The following is a 20712-nucleotide window of genomic DNA, read 5'->3' as shown; positions in this document are numbered from 1 at the left end:
GATCTAATGAAGGCGGCCTCTGTCACGTGATAGGTCACGTGCACCGCTGTAGCCCCGCCTCCTCCAGGAAGCGCAGGAAAGCCGACAGGAGCTTCGTTCCTGCTCGCAATGTCGGGTGAGTGAAGGAGAAGTTTCCACCATGCAGTTAGCAACGCCAGAGGACACCAGAGGTATTATTTTGCATACCTTACCACTTCTTAAACTACTGCCCATAATTCACCACGATCACAAATGAGTAGGTGAGTAAAGTCAGTAGATTGTCACCCTTACTCCAATCACCAATAGCAGTGCCTTTAAGTACCAAGTTCAGATAAACAATAATCAATCTAAATTCTCGACCGAATGGAAGCACAGTTAAAGCATGAAATATACAGCAAGAAGCACCATGCAAGAGCCTCACCGTTGCTTCAAGGCTCAAGAGCAGCTGAAATATACACTTTGCAAATAATATTAATTAGCGGAACGCCACCCCACTGCCCGAACAGCCCAAACAGCACTTCCAGGCACTTCCAGGTGCGCGTACCCGTGCCGTTATGTAGGCTGTCGGGAGAAGCAGAGGGTGGGCGGGGCAGTGCTTCACTGGGACACTGCAAGAAAATAAAAAAGAAAGGAGAAAGGTCACGTTGCGTCTGCGCGAGTCAGCGCAAGTCCATTAGAGACCCAGCGCGATTCCAAACATTAAAAGAGTGGGCAGAGTCTTAAGTAAATATTTCTTGAATGAATGAATGAATGAAAGCAAGAGTCCTCCTGTGTTACGGCGTGGCGGAGAGGATGCTTCCTCTTGAGGACGCCCGTCGGAGACTCAGCAAGTGAAACAAGGAGGTTGCAGTCCAACCAGCCCAAACAGCACTTCCGGGGAGCGCGCGCCGGTGCGCGTACCCGTGCCATTATGTAGGCTGTCGGGAGAAGCAGAGGGTGGGCGGGGCAGCGCGTCACTGGGACATTGAATGAATGAAAGCAAGAGTCCTCCTGTGTTACGCCGTGGCGGAGAGGATGCTTCCTCTTGAGGACGCCCGTCAGCGACTCAGCCAGTGAAATATGGAGGTCGCAGTCCAAACAGCACTTCCAGGCACCTCCGGGGTGCGCCATACAATTTAGATTGTATTGTAACCACACAAGCAATGGCGTATTACCTAACCTCTTCCGATTAACAGTACTGCCCTTCTGCTGCACTGCTTTTCTGGTGATTGTTGTGACGAAGGATGCAGTCTTCAAGCAGGACATCCCTCTTCAAGCAGGACATCCCCATCATGGTGAGGTACGCTGCACTTAATAGACTGACCCCTTCTGAGCATAGGTGTTTCAATAACGCAGTCCAATGTTGCGTACTCCTTTACCGCCAGGCCTGAGCTCCCGGCACCGGGCAGCAACTGGTGACACGTGTGGGAGATAGGTGTGGTTGTGGCGTGGCTTCACGGCCTGTCCCATTTACATGTGAGCTTACTGGCCTGCTCATAGTCTGGGGAGCGTGCAGTTAGTTTGTCCCAGTCATGGACATTCAGCAAAGGGTTCCCATAAAAAAATAGAAGACAGATAAACAAAGTGATATGCTAGCCAAGGAACACAACGACCGGTGGAGCACGACAGATCCTGCCTTCAGCTATGCTGTCCCCTGCAGGTGACAGCGCATAAGTGCCCGAGCAGGCACCATATATATGTCCTCATCGACCACAATGGATAATGATGGCAAAGGCAGGGCTGTCACATGTTTTGGGGAGGCCTGTGCAAAAAAAGGTGGTGAGGCACCTTGTTATATTTTGCATTACACCAGCGGCACCACTAATAGGAGATGCAAAAACTCTCCCTTTGAGTTTATGTGTGGAGGGCATAGATATGTTGATGAGGTTTCTGGATGCAGCTGGACTAAGCACAAATCTTGATGTTGGTCAATTCCACTTACCATCTAAACGATTTGTAGGGTAAATCTGGAGTCCGAAATCATTGAAAAGCTTGCAAACATATTGTCATGGTTGCCCAACATTTGTCCCCTTCCACCAGTATCCAGGATCCTGAAACATAACCCTACCTTGTTAACTCTAGCCACATTAACTGTGCACATTGCTGCTAATGTAAGTTGCAGTATGACATTTCCATCACAATAACCCCTGCCAGAAGCAATTATAATTGTTCTTTTATAACACGCTTAACACCAGAGATTGGATTCCAAGCGCAGGATCAGGATTCAAACCTGTGTTGCCCAGTGTTGTCTTGCTTCCAAGACAAACGTGTTGCCCCTAAGCTATCCCCCATCACAATGCTACAACTGGAGAGTAGTGTTTGTCTACATAGTCCTTCAGACTGGCTGCCACAGACTCAGTAACATGTATTAGGATACCTACCCACTATCTGTCCCTTCCAGTCCTTTTATATATATATACGAAATATATAACACTACTACTATCATGTTTAGTAGTGGCCACGACATATTCCTCCTGCTTCTAAGCACTGCAATAAGTGTTATATTAATATGAAATGTAACCCCAGATTCAATGCATTAGCAAACCCTTTCTTTTGTATGCTCCTTGATAGAAAATTAGCTGGTAAGATAGCTCTGCAGGTTAAGTGCTCACTGCTGGAATCTATTTATTATTATTATTAGGGTATTTATTGGGTGCAGACCTTGCTTCAGGATGCAGCACAGAGCTTTACAATTATGGGGGGAGGAACATGGTGACAGATCTGCAAGTAACAGGTTTGAATCCTAGCAAAGTCTACTCAACCTTTTATCCTTCTGAGGTCAACAAATGAGTATTATTTTTGGTTGCCTGCTAATGATTTTATATTAGTGTTTTATTCAAAGCACTTTGGCGAAAGCACTATGTAAGCAATGGATTATTTGATATATTTTAACATCAATCAGTCCAAACATATGCTCAGAATATTGCCATAGTCTTAAACTAGTGTCGTTTTAAGTGTGATCTCTGTGACTGTTATTCAACATCTGGCCACATCTAGATCTAGGTATCTTTGCAGAACCTAATTTCCTGCTTCTTCACTTTAATTAGCTAAGCAGCCTCTTGCAGATCCTAGACTAAGTAACGACATCACATACTCTTCACATTTCATTGCTATGATTGCCAGTATTAGGCATAGGTATACTTAAAAAGAGGATTGCTTGTTTTATGGCCACTCCCGTTCTAGCTGTATTACTCATTGAAATTACATTTTCATGACCACGAGTTGGGGATGTGGAGGGGGCACAAACCTTTATTCAAATAGTTCTTAATATGTAGTTTTCCTCTTTCTGCGGACATCCCCTTGATTCGTTTTTTTTGCACGTTCACGAGAAAAGAAAAAAGTGTAGGGATGACAGGGAGAGGAAAGGCTGGGCAGTCACCAATGGGGCAGAAGAAAAATAAACACAGCTACGCTGTGAGAAATGCGATGCTTATAGGCAATACTTCATAATAGCTTTGAAGTGGCAGGAGCTGACTTTCTGGCCACAGGAGCTGCTTTTGCGGGGCAAGGACGCAGTGTTTGGTGGCCTTGCCGGATCCACTTCTCTAGTTTCCTGCTTTCTGGCCACGCCCCCCTCCCCGGGACGTGAAGTCTTCACTGCAGCCCTGCAGCGGTGAAGCCCGCAGCGGGGCAAGGGCGCAGTGTTTGGCAGTCTCCCCAGATCCACTGCTACAGTTTCCTGTTTTTTGGCCATGCCCCCCCTGGACGTAAAATCTTCACTGCAGCCTTGCAGCAGTGAAGCCCGTGGTGGGGCAGGGGGCGGGGTTTGGTGGCCTCGCCAGATCCACTGCTGCAGTTTCCTGCTTTCTGGCCACGCCCCCCAGACTTAAAATCTTCACTGCAGCGCTAAAGCGGTTAAGCCCGCGGTGGGGCAAGGGTGCAGTGTTTGGTGGCCTCCCTGGATGCACTGCTGCAGTTTCCTGCTTTCTGGCCATGCCACCCCCCGACCCCAGGACGTACAATCTTCACCGCAAAGCCCGCGGCGGGGCAAGGGCACAGTGTTTGGCGGCCTCCCCGGATCCACTGCTGCAGTTTCCTGCTTTCTGGCCACGCCCCCGACCTAAAATCTTCACTGCAGCCCCACAGCGGCGAAGCCCGCGCGGCGCAAGGGTGTGGTGTTTGGCAGCCTCCCAGATTCACTGCTGCAGTTTCCTGCTTTCTGGCCACGCCCCCCGGACGTAAAATCTTCACTGCAGCCCCGCAGCGGTGATGCAATGGCGCAGTGTTTGGTGCTGCAGGTGTTCGCGCCTGAGGTGGGAGGCATGTCTGGACCGGGCTGACAAAGGAGAAGTGTCTGCTAGTGTCTGCAACTACAACTGTTTGCTAAGGGAGAGAAGTTACCGCTGGTTTTGTTGGACGTCTTGGTCAGCTTGCCATGCCATTACTAAAGTCTCAAGGCCCATCATCTGAGCCTTCTCATATTTCGCCCTTCCCCCCCTGCTTCTCTTCTACTCCGAGCTTGCCCTCCAAGATATCGGGCACAAATCTGAGCAAAAGCTCCTGGTTGTCAATAGGAAGCGACAACAGGGAGCGCCAGCCAAAGCCCCCACCCCGGACTCCTTGAACACTGACTTTGCAATTGGGAGGGTGACTCCTTCAAGCTCCTCCGCCCCCCAATTGCCAAAAGCAGAGATCCACCAACACCTGGCGGACAGCAAAGATGCCTGAAGAGGGCCTTGTGAAGGGGCCTTTGGAGGGGTGTGTGGAGTATCAATCACTGGCTCCCTCGGAGCAAAGTTCAGCAATCAGGGTGGTCACTTTGACACACACATGGGGGGGTCGCACAGCAAAGAACCAAGAGGTACTAGCTACCAAAGGGGCTACCAACAGAGGATGGCCAATTCCGGGAAGGTTCTCAGATATAGTTCAAGGTTTGGGCGGTCCGCTGGCCAGCCCCCCTCCCACTGCAGCCAAGCTCCCTGTCCCTAATCTGAAACCCAGTGCCCCAAATGTGCTCCCTGTACCCGGCCAACTCTGCCTTGGGCCGGAGAAGCCGACGCCCCCTGTGGGGGAAGTTGCCTGGCCAGCATTACCTGCCAGTAGCTGCCCATCATCAAGCGCTACCCCTGCAATCCCCAGTTTGGATTTTACCCCGGCATTTGGCTCCAACCTTGGCCCCAGCATGGATGTGGCCCCATTCATCTCTACCCATGACTTCCCGCTAATGAGGGCAGATCACCTATCAACGCCCTCTTGCTTAATCTTCCCTCATGCTCCTGAAGCACCTGGAGTGAGCCCTTGTCATCGACAAGCTCATCGGTCAGTTCCTATCTTCGTCTATGCCCACTCAGGGCCCCTAAGCCACAACGATATGAAACCATCTCCGACGTAGAAACGGCTATCCACTCCCTAGCTGGGGTTGACCATACACCCAGGGGGTGCAAGTGCAAGTGCAACCAAGTGTTGGCAGAGTTGCCAGTAATTAGAAATCTGCTCTCAGTCCTCACAGAAACTCAGGGGAGGGAGCAGAGGGAGGAAGAGCCCTTTTATATTCCAACTGCGTGCAAGAGGCCCACTGATTCACCTTTGCTACACCCCTTGGAACAGGCTACCTTGAGATCAGCGATCATAGAACCAAAAACTGCATGTCTTAGCCTGGTGCTTGGGAACTCACAACCGACCAATGCAAAAAGCACCTATGTATGGAGCGCCAAGACCAGAGAGCCTAATGTGGTGTTGAAACCAAAGGCAATGCTTACGCCTCTGGCGGACTGTGCCCCAAGTCAAGCGGGCCCAAAATGCCCTAGTTCAGGGGAAAAAAGAACCTACGGTACACGGTGCAGAGGGGGCACATCCCAGCCCCTTGCTCAAGGTCGGTCTAGACGTGCTATTGTGCATCTTCACAGTGTACCCAAACTGGCAAGGTATAAGCAGGAATCAAGGGATGCCCTTCTAAATAAAAGCCTACACTCGTTACGGTCTGTAAGAGGATGTCCTTTTGTGTCCAGGGAAACCTTGGCGGGATGTCGCAGAGTGCCAAGCTTGGGCAATCAGTCTTATCACATTGTGGAACTGGCTTTTTGGGACTGGAGAGTGGCAAAAGGGGTCCTGAGAAAAAGGTGGGGGGGGGGGCCGGATGGACGCCCAGCAGTGGGATTCTAATTAGCCCACATTTTCACCTAGGCACGGAGTGCTTCACAGGGACAACTATGAGGCCCCCTCCCCTGTCTGGCGCTAACCTTACTCCTCTGGGAAGAGATCGGACAGGCTCCAAGGTGGACAGGCCCACACAGTGGGTGATATCCTGAAGGAGATGGGGCCTTTCAGTCCACCCTTTCCTTCCCCTCAGTGACTCTTGATGTGGTGCATTATGTTTTGGTTTATTGATTGTAATTGTTTTTGTGTGATGTTGGTTTTATGTGTTTGATGGATTTCGAATCCGGATAAACATTAACTGACATTATCCTGCTAACATATCCATGGATGCTCACGAAGCTGAATCTGCGTCCCAGTGATGTTTCTCAAACTGTGCTGCAGCTCAGTGCGCCCATATTCCATTGACAATAGGTCATCCTGCTAGGCCCATGCAGAGATCTAGGCCTGGGGCAGTTTGTCCCCCCTACAATCCCCTTGTGGAGGCCCTGGGTAAAGGTGATGGGTATCCACCTGCCCGGCTTCCTCTTAAACTATAGGAGCCATGTCTCAAGTAAGCACAAGACACAGTCCACGCCAAGGTCATTCTGAGCGTTCCATGGATGCCCAGACCAAGAGTTTGATGTGCAAGGTGCCCCCACCACCATAGGACCCCTTTTGAATCTATAGACGGAAAGACTGGAAATGTTCTCCTCCACCTCCTGTGAGACTCATGATGCCACCATGAAGACAATGCTTCTGTTCCACACAGGCGCAGAGGCACATACAATCTTTAAGACATTACCAGCAGGTGATGGCTCATATGCAGAAGGAGGCAAAACTGCATTGCATACCTATTTCAGTCCTTTTAGCCAACAAGTACTATGGGCCTCGTTACAAGTTTGGCGTTATTCTGGCGTTAATCCAGTGTAATAATGCCAATAGGAATTACTGTTACTGGCACGTCATCTGGTGGATTTACCCCTGCATTACAAGTGGTGGTAGGCATTGTTAGTCCCCATTTATTGGAGTTTTTTTGCTGAAGGTAAATCCTCCACTTCACCACTGAACTTGTAGTACGGCAATGCAGCAGTAACAGAAATACTACTCTGTTACCGCTGTACTTGTAATGAGGCCCTATGAATGGGTCCGGCTAGCCAGGGGCATCCGAATCTCTTGATTCATTCCACAGCCGGCTGTGGCAGTTCGCTTTGTCGTGCACCCTGACGGAGGAGGAAGATGAAACTTGCAGCCAAGAAACCAGAAAACATCAAACAGGCAAAGGGGCAATATGACTCATGCAAAGGGTTCCTTTCACATGCACAAGGTTGTCAAGTCAACAGACAAACCTATGGGAGGTGTGGCAAGCCAAACCACTTGCCAGAGTGTACAGAGCACCATGGCTTGCCCACAGTCAACCCGGGACAGCCCCTACACCCTAAACAAGACAGGCCAGGGTGGCAATCATTGTCACAGAATTCCAGGTGTCCATGTTTGGCCCAGAGCACAAAGATGACATGAAGAGGGTGTTTTTCATCTCTGTGGTATGCCAATGCAGAAAAGACAAGTGGCAGCATGGTGACAGTCCTATCAGAACAAGCGCTGACTCTTAATAGATACTGGAGCATTTGTGTATTTTGTGCCTATGGCTCAGTACTGGCCCCTGTGTTTAATGCCCTGTCTTGCCAAGTCCAAGATCTGCATATTAACCCACATCCCCTTGAGGGTGCATTTTACACTTAAGTAACACACGACCACACCTCAACAACGCCATGTTCTATGTCACCCGTGAAACCAAAGACACTGCTCAGCTGTGACACTGCAGAGGAGCTAGGGCTTGTCCATTTCATGCTTAGCGTATATGAGGAAGATGGTAAAGCACTCCTACACACCTAGCAACATCTCTTCAAAGGTATAAGCTGCCTAGAAGGTCAGGAAGTCTGTCTTTACGTAGACCCAGATCTCCTGCCTGTGGTGCTCAGGCACAACCAAATCCTGTTTCATGTAATGTAAAATGTGCAGGCAGCCCTGAAGCAGGTAGAAGAGGATGATATGAATGTATGGGTAAAAGGCCTAACACCTTGGGCTTCGCTGATAATAGTAGCCAGCAAACGGGAAGACAATCTGACGAAGTACAGATGTGCATAGCCATGAGGCTGCTCAACCGAGTTATCCAGAGAGAGAGGCACCCCACAACTGCAATGGATGATTTAATAGTTTACCTGCAACTATCTTTTCATCCATAGACCCCAAATCCGGCTATCACCAGGTACCACTCTATGAAGAATCACAATCAATTAAAACCTTCTCCTTACATTTCGGCCTCTTCAGGTACAAGAGGCTGAGTCTTATCAGCAGCCAAAGTTTTCCAACATATCATAAAAGTTGTGCGTGCGGGTGGTGCTCGCAAGGGTCCTCAACATTAGTGACAATGTGCTACTCTATTTCTTTTTTTAAAAAGAGAACACCTGTGACCAGTGGCTGGCGTCTTCCAGAGGCTGCAATAGGGGATCTATGTGATTCCATCGAAAACCATTTAATTGAATTACAGTCCATCAAAATCTTTTTTTAAGACATTTTGCTGCAAATGTATGTGAGGGGAGACACCCCCTCTGCAGCCTCTCGCATATACCTGCCACATTTATTATTACCCCTACGCACCCCTCACATACATTTGTGGCAAAATTCAATGGAATCGAATTTGATGAAATCTCCTACGATGGAATTTACCCATACCACAACAGAATGGCCTGATGCTGAATGTAAGAAATTGCAAATACATACAAAACAAGTAGACGTCTTTGAGTCTGTTTTCCAAGAGCAAGGACTGTCTGTGGAAACAAAGGAGGTAGAGGACATTAAAAAGCTACATCGACATCAACACTATCCAAAGTAGGAATTTTCCTCATAATGGTTAACATATGAAGCTGCTTTTTACCCAATTTGGCCCCTCTGGCTGATCCATTTGCACCCTAATGAAGAAGGACAACCCATGAATCTGGAGACCACCAGAACAAGCAGTGTTTGAGAACCTCACGACTGAAACAAATATGCCGTTCTTCGACTGTGACCGAGAGTCAGAGATCATTATGGACACCAGCCTATTAGGCCTGGGGGCGGTCCTAGTTCAACTCGACCAGACAGGTGTCAGAAGGCCAACGGCCTATGAGCAGAAAAGCATTGATACCAACAGAATAACACTATTTCCAAATACAGTGTGCAGCTCTGGCAGTGCTGTGGGGCTCACTATTTCCATTTCAGGAACCCCATCATGGTAATTGCCGATCACAAACCCCTTACCCCATCATGCTGGTATCTGCACCTTCCCCATCCGACTCAAGCACTAGCTGCTTCAGCTTCAAGACTATGGGTCTCCCTCCAATTATGAGCTGGGGCAGACAATCCTTTTCAAGCACCCGCCTCCGAGAAAGTTAGTGGTAACCCCAGTCAACAAAGAAGCCTAAGAACATGTGCCGATGATAACAAGGGCATCCGTCCCATGTACTGCTACATCTAACCACCAAGGCATGCAAATGGTGAGGAAGCAATTTCGGGAAAGGGCAATAACACAGCTTCTTCTGTGAGAATTGTCACTGGACGGCAGCAACCTAGGTTTTCCTTCAAAGGCTCTTTAGAGTAAGAGATGAACTGACTGTGGGCTCTGAAAGTGTCTTACTCCTGTTGGATACATCTACCGCCCAGCAGAACTCCCCTACACCACCAAACCACATCTCAGCAGTCAACAGCAGAATGGCTCCGCTGGCGCTGTTGAGCACCATCCCCTTGCCTTAAAACAGCATTATAATAATAAAATCACCAAAATAATGGCTGCACTGTCTTACCAGCCACACATGGGGCGAGATGAAACACCAAATACCACAAGAATTGTTGCTAGTATTTTCTTCAGTGGCTCCAGAGAAAAGTTCATTTGCACCAAAAAGATAAGAATACAAAGGCAGTGCTGCTAGGCTGCCAGCCCAAAGCTTTTCACAAAAAAAGGAAATATTCTGCCTTTTGAAATGACTGCGTCCTGATGCCCCTTTTCATCTGTTCAACGGTACACAGCTCTGATCCAGTGAGACCCAGCTAGGACCATTCATATTCAGGTTGGGCTCCAGCAAAAGGGGACATTTCTCACTGAATGACAGGCTGTCCCCGACAAGATCTGTGAAATAACAAAGAACTTCACTCCAAGCCATATGAAGAAAAACTCTTTACTTTGCAACAACATACCACAGCTAAATTCTTCATAAGAAGCCCTCTCTCTCTAAGCATGTCAGTTTCAAAGGGTCCTTGTGTGGAACCAATTCTTGTGTAGTAGAAATTAACTATGGCCATGGAAATGCTCAGAATAACGATACCAGGAAAAGCTGCATTTAAGACATCCCAGCAGAATTAACCCACGTGTAAAATATGCTTTTGACAAACAAACAAGAAAATACTGTTTTAAAGTGAAATGTTGAATTAAGGCCCTGTTTTTGCATAGCATGTGATAGGGGTTTTGTTTGTAAACATATATGGGATATTTAATTCCAACCGATTTGCTTTCTGGTTCAGAAAAAAATAATAAATAATTAAATGCATTTACTGTGCTGAAGCCACAGAACAGGTTTTTCCTGGCCTGGCTTCAAAGGACATTTGCTTTCTGGGAACAGGATCTGCATCCCTTTTAGTGTACCAGCCCCTGAGGAATATGAATAGACAATGGTGGTGGATCTCACACCCTTGTCAGACTCTGTGGCTGTGCTCCAGCCTGGCAGAATGGATTTCTGGGACACATAGGGCCTCATTCCAAGATTGGTGATAGTCATGGCGCTATTTGCGCCATGACTGCCACCAATAACGGGTCCGGCACCTGTGTAGTTCTATCGGGACTTACCGGTGTAGTCCGACCCTGGCGGGACCGGTAAGTCCCCATTGAACATGCCATTCCCCATTCCCATTTGAGCCCCCATAGGCGACTTTGAAGCCCATTATTAGCGCCCTGGTCCCTGGTCAGACCACACGTCCCTTACGGTCCCCGCCAAGGGACCTTGGAATAGGGCGGTAAGAGATTACCGGCAACGGTCTCCTTACCGGTGCCCGGTATCCCTTACCGCTCACCTTGTAATGCCCCCCACAATGTGACTTTTTTTTAGCAGCACCTCCCCTCAAACTCAAACTGGGGAGCTTCAAAGGCAACTCCATGGCAACACAGGACTAGGGCTGACAGTTGGCTGTGAGTTGGAAGGAAATGCCCTTATTTGGAAGACAAAAGCTGGCCCATTTGGGGCAAAAGATTATTTTATTTTAAGACTTTTATTTCTGCAACCGGACAACACAGCAATGCAAAAGTTTAACAGTGTAAATGCAATTGTTGTATCATTAAAACAAGACATAGTAGTTGTCCCTAGTATATAGGGAACGCTAACGGCAGAAAAATGGAAATCATGGGGAATGTGTTTACAAAATGTAATGCAAACATGCTCTGTGATAATAGGTACACATATATAAAATTGTAGCATTTTAGGTGAAATATTTCCCACTGAAAAGTGCTAAAGATTATTAGAAGGGTGAAATGTCAAAGTACAGATTTGGGAGTCGGAATGCCATGCTCTGTATGAAATGTGTCATTTGCCTAGGTGATTTTCAAAAATGCCACAACTGTAAAAATGTGCAATTTATGTCATAACTGATTTTTGGCAAAAATGACTGTTGGAGGGCATGGGCAATTTAAGCACACACCATAAAAATGATGTCATGTCCTTGAAGTCCAACCGGTTGACAGGAAGGTGGTAACAGTAAACCCTGACCAATCCAGTTGTTGGGGGCATGTCAAGCCAAAGGCCTGCCCCCATGGTAAACCCTGTAATGTCACCTGCCTTATAAAAGGGGGAGACTCAGAGAGACAAAAGACACTCTTATGAATTTTCCAGCTCCTGCGCATCCAAAGATCCAGACATTCCAGATTCACCCTGCAAGATTCCAGACTCCACTGCCAGAAAAGGGATAGTTTATCCAGGCCCTCCTATCCAGGCAGAACCACCTTTCAGCACTAAACCCCATAACAAAATCCCACTAATTCAGGGAGAAAGGGGAAAGGTGTCGGAACCCTCATTGGGATTATACAGCGCTGCCTGCCTGCCCTGTCACCTGTTTTATCCAGCTGATGCACCTCGCTATCTATTGATACCTGTCCCCGGTTACCAGCTGTCCCCTTCTTGGAGAGCCTGCCGATGTGCCATGACCAGATCCTTTGAGTCCAGAAACCCGGTTGGCTGTCCCAAATCCCAAACTCAAGTGTTGATTGTGAGTATCACTGCATCCCATAACAAAACATAGCGTACCCCATTTTGATACCTTGCTTTTGTTCCACCCCATAAGTAATCCTGAAAGTACACTTGTAACTGGTTAATTTATCTGAATCCTATGTGTATTCTGTTCCTTGATTTCTAGGTGTTAGCGTAATTTTTCCCTTCCTAACCGTTCTTTGCTTATATCCTTAGTCATATTTTGAAACATTGAATGAATTCTAGTTTAAGTAAAACTTGTCATTCCTTGTAAACTGATTTTCCTTGCCCACTGCTTTTATTTTCAAACCAAATTTCCTTTCCTACTAAGAATCTCATCTTGGCATTCATCTAGAGTTACCCTTTCACTTGCCTATCATTCCTTTGATATGTTTCTATACTTTAGCATAAAAAACGCATTCCTACTCTGCCTATTCAACCTGTTTTTCAAACAGTTTTGACATTTTAACCTGTAAAAATAAGAAAATGCAAGTTTTCAACGTGTGATTTGGCTGCACTGTGTTTTTCATTTCCAAGTCGATTTCTGAACTGCTTAGGACATTGATTGATAGTGTGCTAGTGTCCTGATTCCTGATACTGGAAATAAACATTTAGTAATTTCGTGGGCAGTTTTGCTCAGTTTTCGGGGAGCTAAATTCTGCCTTCTATTCAGTGGAGGTAGGTCAGATTTTAATTCCGATTGCTGCATAGGGTACCTGACTCCTTGCTACACCTCCCCATCCATGCAAAGTTTGATTAATAGGGGTTTGAGGGAGTGTTGCAGGAGAAATCATTAACTGTGTTACCATTTAAAACCCATTAAAAAGTGAATTTAGCTTTCTTTCAAGTTTGTAGTGTTTTTCTTACATGAAAAAGTCTTACTAAGTGCATTCCATCAATCTACCTTGTAACTATCACCCCACTGGTGATTGCTGCCCAATATTAATTTTGTGTAATTTCATTTGAATTTCAAAATAAATAAATATTATATTACCATCCACCGGCCTTGTTCATGGTCCATTGTGGCCTGGGGTATTTGTAACAGGGGGTGTGAGACGCGTTGATTGCCATCTCAAATCGAATTCCTTATTAAATAAAGTAAAAGTGTTTTAATTGTGCGCTGCAGCCCAAGGCCAGTATCAAGAGTCCTGTTCTGGTGTGTGTCGCCCCATTAGAATCCTTAACAGGTTGGGGGCTCGAGTCGGGGATTGAGAAAGTGGCCAGCCGTGATAGCTTAACACAGCGGGCTAACCTTCAAGGTAGTGCTACTTTGTGGGGTGGAAAACTGTGTTACACTGTAGAAAGTGCCTCCCTAAAATATAGACCCTAAGTACCAGGCCTGTGTGTAAAAGTAAAGCAAAATCAACCCCAAACTAGGCAAAAAGAAACAGAATACAGGTTACCCTTATATAAATACATTAAAAAAAGAAACAACACTCTCCATAATGATCACAGTAGAGATCAACATGGCTAGGCAGCACCTTCTGCACAAGTTATTTGTCAGAGGGGAATGGGCACCGCAAGATGAGGAGGTCTGGCTAGAAGAAATGATGTAACAGGTCACCGCCATGGACATGGATACGTGGCCGGGCGGTGGCCTATTACATCAAGCTGTGAGTGCGTTGACATGACTCCGAAAATTAAGAGGAGCAGATTAAAATTGTCAGAATCACAGCCTACATGTATCTCCATATGGAAGTGATGCAGGCAAAACATGACGAAAACAGAACCCTTGCGCGAAACCAGTCCGGGCTCTTAAACCAAATCCAGACTGAATTAAAATTAGTGGAAGAAAAATTGAAAAAGAGCCAAGATTCTGAGGTCCAAGTTGAGAACTACATCAAACAGCTAAAAGAGGACTTGGCTCTGCAACAACAAAATAATTCATACCAAGAGGACCAATTAAATGCATTAAGAGTGGAAGGTCAAGAAAAGATTGACTCTTTGGAAGAGAGTCAACTGAAATTAAAACAAGTGAGATACAATAACGCAAGCGTAGAGCAAATGGCCACTTTACAGAATCAGATAAAAAAATTGGAAGAGGAAAGTAATAATTTAATTATGAAACAACTCCACTTTCAATCAGAATTTGATGAAGAACACCAGAAATAAGGTGCCATAATGCAACAAAGGGATGACCTGGCTGAACAAAGGGGCGCTCTGGATCAGGAGAAAGAGGCCCTATACCAGGAAATGTGCAATTTAAAAACCAATCTGGAGAGAAGGGAGTCAGACCTTCAGGGACTGACTGGCATAAAAGAAGAACGTGAAAAATGAATGGGACATAGGAGACAAATATAACTCGAGTTGGAGCAGGTCATAGAGGCTCTAAATGTGCAGAAAAAGGAGGTTCACCTCCTGCAACAGAAATCTTCGCAGTGTTCCCAGACCATACAGGTAACGCAAAGAGACAATGAGGCCCTCTGTGAGGAGAACAATGGACTCCACAAGCAGGTGACAGCTGAAGAGCGGGTCATAGAGACCAGTGAAGCCCCGATAGTGGAGCAAAAAGCTCAGACCTTTGCCTACTATCAAGAGGGTGGGGCTGAGAAGGAGAAACTTAGGAGGTTGAAGAAAGAGTATGCCTGGCTAAATCCAAACTTGAGAAACCCTGAACAAGTAGAGAGGGATAGGGAAACCCCTGATCACAGTGTGGTGCCCTCTGTACTAAGGGCCTCAAACCCACTTACCAATTTGTATCCCCAAGGCACTGCTGACTTCATGTCTACTGGTTCACATGAGCCAGAAACCATGAGGCAGTCAGAATTAAATAGGCCTAGCATGATGGAGCTGACATGTCAGCGCCCCTCAGAAATTGATGGGCGGGCGTCCCTGTATAGATTCAAAAATATAATGGCTGATGTCTGTGACCAGGAAGCCTCCTATGAGGAGAAAGTCAGGTAATTAGACCTACAGAAGCACTATCTCCAAAGGGACCATTTGATTCAATTTGCAGAAAAACAGCATGAAATGAGGCCCCAAAAAAGCGTTCTGAAGACCTCCACCCAATCAGGGCAGTGAGGGGGATCCTCTGCCAACCCTGGAAGCAGGGAGGAGTCAGAAGACTACTCTCCTGTGCGCCACAGGGGAGAACAAACTAGGCCCCACCATTCTGCGAGCCCCTCACAAGCTCACAGTGTCAGGGAGCGCCTAGAAGATCATGAGAGGACCTCAAACAGTAGCGCCTCTGAGTCTGAGGGCGAGCGGACTCATGTGACGCGGCAAAAGAAGGCAAATAAACAGAGGAGAGTTCTGGTGAAAGACCCCATTAGGCAGATAAAGGCCATTAGGAAGTTCATAACACTGTAGCACAAAAACACAAAATATTCTGTCTGGGAGCATCTGAAACTCTATGAACAAATGATGGACACTTTTCACATCAAAGATAGCCAGAACTGCCCACTGATTCCAGAGAATTCATAACCACTTATTTTCATGCACTCCCAAAATACATAATAACCCAGCTGGTGAGGGATTTTCATGACAAAAGATCCCTGGACTGGGTAATAGAGCAGGCTACCCGGATATATGAGGTCCAAAAACCTGCAGAAAATAAAAACCAGATAAAAAAATCCCAAACCAACCAAAACCCCTGCTGCTGCTAAGGTGGCAGAGGTGAAGGTTGCCCCAATTTTAGACCTAGAAATGGGGGGCCTACAAACAAACCGTCCCAATATCAGTCAAATCAGAGGCAAAGAAGACCATCTGATCAATCAGCAACAGGTGGTAGTCAGGGAGGTGAACCCACCAATGGGACCTCTAACTCTCCTGATTACATAAGCCCCAGATATAAGGGCAACCAACCTATCTTGGGGTATGTATGGACTCCTCCAGCTCATGGGGGGGAGAATCCAACCAGGTAAGTACTGCCCCAGGAAACCTCCCTCCTAACGTCCCTCAGGAGGGCAGTAATCCCCCAAATACTGTGTTAAATTTCTTTCCCCGGTATCTACCAAACCCCAACCTGCACGAGAACCCTCCTTTCTTTTAGTCCAGACCACCCAATCCGGGAGAGGGGATTCAAAGGGTGGAGGGTTACCAAGGAAATCCCCAGTAAGCAGGGTACTCTGAGAGAAGGGATAGTTACCCTTCCCGAGAACCACCTAGGTATGAACAAAGACCCCCGTACCAGCCGGAATGGGTGTCCCAACTGGAGCTCCAGGTCCAGAACTTAACTCAGTATCTGAGTCGCATGTTGAGGGCTCAGCAGAACCCTTAGAAGAACATGGTGGCTCAGAACCCCGGTAACCAAGGGTCTGGCACCCCAGAACAATGACGGGGAGAGAACCCCCTTAATTCACCGGTTCCGGCAGAGGAGGCACGGCGGAAAGGAGGTTGTAAATTCCTAGAGGAAGCTTCCTTCCTCACCCGTGAAAAGCCCCTGGACACCCTGGAAATGGAACCAAAATCTCCTGCCCCCGAAAATCTGCAACCCAGGGAACAGAGGGTGGGTAAGAGAAATAAAGACATCAAAAAGGCCCATTTTGTGGAGGAAGTTAGTGTCCTCCAGTTTGAAGGGGAAGAATCCTTAGAGGACTCTGGGAAGAGAATCTTCTCCTTCAGGGACGGGGGAATTCCTCCCAAAGAAAAATGGGTCCCAAGAGATCTGAATGAAGAATGGGTAGGTGTGAGGAGTGATTCAGACTCACCCATCCCTGAACCCCAGAATTCTCACCCTGAGAAAAAAATATTAAGGGAGGGATACTCCCCGCAAATTGGTTCTAGTGACTGCCACCAGGTAAGAGGGGGCAGCACAGAGCTAAGGGAAACCGGGGATTCCAAAATCCCAACTATTTCAGGAAGCCACATTTTTCTTACAGATTCCCAGACTCTGGCAGAGAAAAATGTCAAAAATCCCCCTGTGTCGGAGTAAAAAAAAGGAAATTGACCACCCAGCTTGCCCAAAATGCCCATTACCTTTACCCCCTTGAGGAGAAGGAGGGGTGATTCTATGCCTCCGTCCAAGTGCAAGGGCAATGTGCATTTTCAGCACTGGTGGACACTGGATCCCAAGCCACTCTTCTGTCAAAAAGGGCCTTTGAGCAGCTAAATTCAGGAAGCGGGGAGAAACACCAGATTCCTCTCACCCTTCTTCCTGGACAACTCCAGAACTTCGACAGGAATGAAATTCCTGTTGCGGGGACTGCGGATTTGGAAATAAAAATTGGACGACATAAGGTGAAACACCCAGTCATAGTCACGACTCCAGAGGGAACCCCCTGTCTATTAGGGAATGACATCCTTCCCAGATTGTCTCCCCTAATAGACTGTGTGAACAAGGTCCTCTGGACTCAGACTTACCCGGCCAATACAATTTTAACAGAGTGTCAACCATGTTAGTTTAAGTGGCACATTCCACTTGGTTGAACAAAGGTCTGATCATATTGAGTTTCATTTCCAAAATAATCAAATACCTGACATTACAGTAATTGCTGTAGTTCGAGAAACTGGTGATGGGAACTCCTCTCCATTCCTAAAAATCAACCTTCCTTCCAGTTTCAAGTGGCATTCCACACTGGAAGGAAATATTTTGAAATTGTATACCAATTCACAATCTGAAAATCCAAACTCTACAGTCAAAAGTGATGAAAAACCAGCTCAAAGTTTAGCTGACATTAGGGAACAGCTGTTCCTCCCTATTCAGTTAAATAAAGGGAATGAGTCTGTTCTCGCCAGAGTGTGCCTGAACAACAGAAAGAGCTTAATCAGCAAAGCCATGTTCAGAAAGCTCCCAAAAGATCCAACCATTCCCACATTTAAATTGATCGATAAGTGGGAAATGGGCCTGGAAACTCCCAATTCCAAACATCTCCTGCCTAGCAGGTGTATGCTCGAAATTTCTATAGGTGACAAAAGCATAGAACATAATTATTGGGTCGTGCGAGATGTCCCTGCTGCATTCTATTTATGCAGTGACATTCTCAATCGGTTTGCAATTTATTTGGACCTTATAAATTACAAGGCCTGGTCCCGACTGGGTGGCAATCCCATGGGCGTTGATGATTCTGAAAAAGCATTTCGGTCAGCCCAATTGCTGCCAAATGCGGTTGAAGTTCAAATTGGAGAGGAGGTCACCATCCCAGGACGGACCTGACAATTCCCATTTGAGGACAGAAATTACAAAATCCTGACGCATATGTACATTTCAATGCCCATCTCCAACAGCAGGTGTTGGGGTTAAACCCAACCCCATTAGTCAATGTAGAACACAACACCATTCCAATATTGATGGATAACAGTGAACATAGGAGTATCACTCTGGGCGCAGGCACCATTATTGGAATGGCAGTTGATGACTGACATTCTTCCATGGATGTAGGAAACAAACTGATAGGACCAATCCCCAATGACTATTATGATAATGACGATGACATACCACCGAGGAAGATCTTTACCCGGCAAGGGGGGAATTTCCTGGTGTACTCTTCCTGCCCTTATGGAGAGGAAGAGGTGACTTGTGACCTCAGGCAGTATGTGTCATGATGCCCGCTCCCAGGGAGCCGGTTCAAGCCCTGCGTCCCCGAAAGCGGACATCCAGTCCCCAAGGAAGGACCCAGCAACCCCATATAGGGGCCCTTTGGACAGTGTCCTGGCGCCTATGGCGCCAGGCTCATAAAAGACATCAGTCCGGGCGCCATAGGTGCCAGGCTCATTATGGGAGTGCTTGGGTGCACTTACCTGATGCAGACCATGCTGTAGGATCCCTGCCTCCTTGAGGCCTGAAAGGAACTACTTTACCTGTGGGACTAATTTACCATCCGGGCGTGGTCGGGGAAGGATACATACCTGATTGGAGGAAGGATACATACCTGGAACTTCTTCCAAGGCAATTTAAACCCCACCCGAACAGCCACACGTGCTTCGCGTTGTTCTGCATCTAGCAGCTGGACGCTCACCGTCTCTGCTCCTGCATCCTGACTTCTGCCACGCCTGCCAGCATCCTGGATCACCTGCAAAGGAAGAGAAGAAGAGAACAGAAGAAGGAAAAGTCCTTACCTGCTAAATCCGCATCTCGGAGACATCTCGCCGACAATCCTGAAAAGGAAGACTTTTATTTAAAAGCTCATTACGTCGATCGCTGCAGCGCCGCATTCCACTCACCTTTTCAGGGCGCCTCCATGTTCAGCAGCGATCATCCGGATTCGCAGTCACGCCCCAGCGCCTAGGGAGAAAAAGACCAGAACAAAAGGTGAGAGAGAGAAGGGAATAAGGAAAGCTAAATCTCCATATTAAGACTTACCAGTTGATTCATTCCCTCTTCTTTTCGGGTCCGCGCCGCATCCTGGCATTTCCGGACCCCAGCCCCTAAGGGGAAAAAAGACATCAGTGTTAATGAGCGAATGAAAAGACATTACCAAAAAAACGCTCATTAAAGACTTACCTGATTTCTACAAGGATTTCACCTCTCATCTCGGGTCGGTGCCTGTTCCCCGGCATTCCGTACCCCGGCCCCTATGGGGAAAAAGACACTAGCATTAGTACATTAATGCATGGACACAAGGGGAACCTCTTATCATAAAAACTTACCTGGAAGTCAAGCAAGTTTGGTTCTCACCAATCCGAAAATCCAGTGAAGTAACTGGATACCAACGCGCCCCTGCATCAGAAGCAGGATGGAGAGCTCGTCCTTCCAGACCCTAAGGTGAGACGCTACGAGGAATCGCAGAAGGGTTTCGAGGAGTGTGAGAGGGGAAAGTGGGAGGCCGATTGCATTACCCCGCAGACAGTTAATCCCCTATTTTCGCCTACAGAAGGATACTTCTGCGAGCCAGACGAGCCAGATTTGGGGGCCCGGTCCAGTCCGTCTTCTGAACCCTGCGCATCACCTTAGAAGAGGTCACAGCAGCGCGAACCAGGCCAGCGCCTCCATGGGAGCCAGGTGAGCGTTACAGAACGCGAAGCCTTTCTACAAATTCCCACCCAGGCGCTATGGAAAGTTCTGAGACTGATCAGTTGGCCCAATTACTGGGGGAATTACGGGCCGAAGTACATGCCGCTCGTCAACCGACTAATGCCCTCAGGAGGGAATTAATAATATCAAAGGAAAGAACTGATGACCTGGCCAGACAGCTTTTGCAAGGTCAAGCTGGGCAAACTCCTCTACCCGGTTCCGGAGGGAACCCCGCTCCTGTGGTTTCCAGTAACCCTGTTCAGATTAATCTACCTGGAAACATGCCGCTGGCCCCATCCGAAAGCTTTGCTGAGGACCCCAAACGATTCGCCTTATTCATGAATCAGTGTCGTTTGCACTTCCTATGCAGACCTGGGGCCTTCCCTAATGATCAGACCAAGGTAGCCTTTGTATTGTAATATCTCAGCGGCTGCGCTGCCGATTGGTCAGTTCCACTGGTTACTCAAGATGACCCGATTCTCTGTTATTTTCAAAGGTTTCAAGCAAGCATGGAAAGGTTAT

The 20712-nt window shown here is 47.3% G+C and overlaps 1 protein-coding gene across 2 annotated transcripts in view; it reads left to right on the top strand.

The window, feature by feature from the left end:
- LOC138580902 (zinc finger protein 25-like) overlaps positions 1-20712 on the top strand; it is a 174572-nt gene that overhangs the window by 121310 nt on the left and 32550 nt on the right. The window contains exon 1 of one of the 2 annotated variants that reach the window (XM_069651819.1): positions 920-1258. The exons of the other annotated variant lie outside the window; for it this stretch is intronic. The gene's annotated coding sequence lies outside the window, so the exon portion shown is untranslated. Of the gene's footprint in view, positions 1-919; positions 1259-20712 lie in introns of those variants that run through there. 2 annotated transcript variants of the gene reach the window in all.

This window comes from Ambystoma mexicanum, chromosome 3p (assembly GCF_040938575.1).
Source record: "Ambystoma mexicanum isolate Mex_15411 chromosome 3p, UKY_AmexF1_1, whole genome shotgun sequence".
NCBI lineage: Eukaryota > Metazoa > Chordata > Amphibia > Caudata > Ambystomatidae > Ambystoma > Ambystoma mexicanum.
The sequence above is the reverse complement of the archived record's forward strand: the minus strand, read 5'-3'. Positions and strand labels throughout refer to the sequence as shown.